The sequence below is a fragment of the Spea bombifrons genome, chromosome 6 (assembly GCF_027358695.1).
Source record: "Spea bombifrons isolate aSpeBom1 chromosome 6, aSpeBom1.2.pri, whole genome shotgun sequence".
Lineage (NCBI taxonomy): Eukaryota > Metazoa > Chordata > Amphibia > Anura > Pelobatidae > Spea > Spea bombifrons.
In genome coordinates this window covers 43,436,499-43,440,872 of record NC_071092.1, presented here as the reverse complement: position 1 = coordinate 43,440,872, position 4,374 = coordinate 43,436,499, and positions in this window count along the sequence as shown.

Sequence of the window (4,374 nt, the reverse complement as noted above, 5' to 3'; positions counted from 1 at the left end):
ACAATGATGCAATTTAAACATGTATGGATGGACATATGGCTCCCGAACAAAGAACAATTAATAAAGTATGTTTCCTGTAAGGCATTTAGATTTTTCGGTTCATTCTTTTTTTTAGTTTCATTTTGTTTCATCGCCATTTAAAAAAAAAAAAAAAACATTACGGTAACATAAAAAATAGCTTTTTATATCATAAATAAGACTTTGGGTTTTCTTCTAAGAAAGAGTTTTTCCTTTGAAGTTTAGTTCTGTTTGCCCTATCCCTCCTTAAACTAAACACTGAGATGATTTATTGATTTCATTTTAACTCTTTAACCTCTGTTACCATGTTTCCCTAAAAGTAGTTGAAACTTTCAGGACAGTATTCCCCCCCCCTTCTGCCCAATGCCCCAAGGAGCTTACAATCTATGCAATCATATACAAATAAAAGCAGACATTAACGTTTCACCTAAACATTTCATAGATTCCTATAATTTATCAGACATGGATATACAAACCTCGCCACCCATAAAGAGGGATACACATCTGTGTCTGATTGTGTAAATACACACACAATTACCCATGTGCAGAGGACCATACAATTATACAGGAAAAGGTACACAAATACATCTGTCTCTCACACACATAAACACAGACGCACAAATAACCAGCGTATGGAATCGTACAAACATATAGAGGCAAAGATATACAAATCACCCTATTGCACACTGATACAAACACGCAGACCCCACTCCCTACCTTTCTCCTTGGGTGGTCTTATCCTCTTCCAATTCAAACTTGCAGGCAGCTGGCAGCGTTTAACCCCTTCCTCACCGAGGAGAGCCTTCCGACAAGATATATTTTATGCAAGTCCGAAGCTGATGATTCTATATGATGGGGTGAAGCATAGGTGTGAAGGTCCTGTGGGGATGAGAGGGGAGCGGAGTGAGAAGCATTCATTATTTAGCAGCCCTGCCATATTTCTAGGGGCCGCCCAAATAGGAATTTGTCATATTTCATACATTTTAATTATTGTTTTTTTTTTAAGAATTAACAAGTCTGATTTATTTTACAAAAATGACTATGAATAAATTATAGGTCCCACCCATAGCAACGACCCCCAAAAGTATCCCTCTCTGTCCAGTTGAACTGTTAGATGATATTGGTACATGGATAACTGCCTCATTTGCCCGGACTGGCACACTGCTGGCCATTGGTGCCCCATGGGCCGTAATCACTGCAGCGTGTGGAAATTAAATTACTTAACCAGAGAGCCCCTGATCTGGGTTTACCTGCTCAGTGGTCGCCCTGTGACTACGAGCCTCCACTGCAACAGAGGCGCTAGTCACAGGCATCCATAGGAGGGGCACCTGCTGCCCCCCTGCCCCGAAATTCCCTGACAATGCCGCCCTATTGTACCTTGTCTCACTCTTGGGTAGGGCTAATACAGCCCACGATTTGTGTTGGCTAAACAGATGGCTCCTTTAACATGGGATGCTTACAAAAAGCAGGCTCCCAGTATACATATTCTATAGGAGTCCACGGCCATAGGAGCCATCTGGCCATCAACCCTCCCGTTGAATTAGACGGGAACCCTCAACACTGTTCCCGGGATGACTTTTCAACTGAAAAATGGGATAGAAAGAAAAAACTGTATTTTTTATAGAAAAAAAAATGTGATGCCCACAGCTGTGGGTGATGTAAGTGCCATTTAATGTGATCTGTAGACCTTTTTTTCTAAAAAAAACAATGAATTTCGTACCCAACCTTCGTCTGACTCCAACCTTCTACAACGTTCAGCTAAGGAGCTCACTTTACGACTTGCTTTCTGCAGAGGTTTAGCGTTGACGACAATCTCCATCAACATAGCTGTCTGATCCTGCCCCAAGGGCAGTCCAGAACCAACATGAGGGGCAGATTTTCCAAGCATGGGGCATCTAGCAGCCTTCATTGGCCTCCGCAATGGGGTACGGTTGGTATCTCTCTAGGCACAAAAGAGCAAGAAGGGTCCGCGTCTTGATTCACTACTACAGGAGGCCCAGGGCAACCTCTAATGAATTAAGTGAGGGTCTTCCCCGACTGAGCAGGAGTCGAAAGGCCGTAGCGAAATTGTAATGTGTTTGGTTTGGATTTAAACTCACTGTAAGTAATCAAAATCTTTTCTAAGGTAGGATTTTATTTATTTAATGAAATACACTATATGGACAAAAGTATTGGGACAGGGACTTTGATGACATCACATTCTAAATACATAGACATTAATATGTAGATGGTCCATAAAGACATAGTTGGATGGGTTTGCTGTGGAAGAACTTGACAGGCCGCACAGAGCCCTGACCTCAACCCCATCGAATGCCTTTGGAATGAACTGGAACAGAGATTGTGATCGGGGCGTCTCGTCCGACATCAGTGCCTGACCTCACAGACGCTCTACTGGATGAATGGGCAAAAATTACCACAGAAACTCCCCAAAATCTTGTGGAAATCCTTCCCAGAAGAGTGGAAGCCGTTATAGCTGCAACGGGGGACTGACTACATATTAATGTATTTAGAATGTGATGTCATCAAAGTCCCTGTTGGTGTAATGCCAGGTGTCCCAATCCCTTAGTTTGTATACACTGGCGTTAGGGGCCCTAAAACTACCTTTTATTTAGGGCCCCCAGTCATGGAGGCATTTTTGTAATGATTTCCTCTGTAAATGAAGGCAGTATTTGGCATTTCCCTTTTCTGGAATCACATTACACAAGCCGCTCCTATCTCTCCCAGGCAGGCAGCTGCGGACACTCTCACAGCCCGCGACAGCAGCTTGCAGCACACGGATAACACACGGTTAGTGGCCGCGTTCGCGCTTTGCTAGTTTGTCCCTCTGTGAGAGCCGTAGTCCAAGACCGGAAGTGAGCTGACTGGATGCGCTGGGAGTTGCACATTGACAGGTACCGGCTGAGTGTGTATTTATCGGCATGTACACACGGCGGGGAGAAGAGGGATGTTATATTTTGCCGGGAATAAACCTTTTGATATTAAGCCATAAGCGGACATTATTAATAATCATTGGGTTAAAGGGGGACGTAGTATGGACCCCTTGAATGGGCTGACCCTTGCATTGAAAGGGTTAACAGCAATAAACCATATGACCCAGACAGAGAAGGGTTAAATAAAGTTATAGTATGTATTGCACCGGTTGCCTTCCCTCACTTACCCTCCCGAAGGCAGCAGCTGTATATTATTCATGCCGAATTAGGAAACACGTGGGGGGATGGGCTCATAGTGTGGCACTACAATGGTGTTTTCGGAAATAAATGATGACAAATAACCTAATTTTACCATTAAGTCACTTCGTGGGGTTTAAAAATAGTTTGTATTTTTATAAATGCTATATGCCAAACTTTAAAGGAAAAATATAAAATACATGTTTCTGTCTCTTTACCTTTAAATACCTGACACTATTATAGTGAATTATTGTATAGTTTCCAGCCCAAATTATGATCTTATCAATGCTATTATAGTAGATAATTGATTTAAGAAGCTAAAGCACTGTATGTACAGCAGTACCATTATTTAGGATGCTAACATAAATTCAACATGTATGTCCACATATATTATCAAAAATACTATATTATTATATTATGTTTTTAGTTTTTTTCAGGATTGTGTTGCTTTGGATTTTTGCCTATTCTAGAGCTTCTTGCACCTGCTTCATAATGATACCCCCTTGAAATGTATAATATACTTTGCAGGCCATTTGGCTTTAATGATTATACTATAGTATCCACAATTTATATAAATTCTTATATAAAGATACTTCGTTATACGTCAGCACTAGGTGTGTTGTGTCAGCATCTGCCTCTAGAATACGGGTGATATCTTCCCCCTTTTAACTAGTAATAATGTATGTAAACTGTTTTGGGGGTTTCTGCTTTGAACATTAATTTTCCAAGTTGCTGAGTTTACGGATCCTGAATGCCTATGGCAACAAGAAACACATTTATCACCGAAGAGAAGAAATGATAAATGTCAAAGGACCTTCTAAGCTGCATATTCAATTAAATGTCTGAGTATTGTGATTTCTCAATTGAGAATGGAGGTATAGCTACAAAACCGTTCCTTATGGCTAGAGATCATAGGTCAATGATATGTTTAAAAGGACCAGTCTAGCGTGCACCTGTAATTAAAACATATATAGCTTAACAGTAATTACTGTAATGCTAGACTGCATAAAATACCACATATTTAAGAGATATAATTCATGATTATTCTTTAAAGGCTGCAGTTCTTGCGATCAATGTTTCTCAAGATAAGACTATATAGTTTACCTCCAGAAAAAACATAATCTGTAAAATATACTGATCTGATTTTTATTTTCAATGTTGCAATTCTGCATATTTCAACATGTCAGTT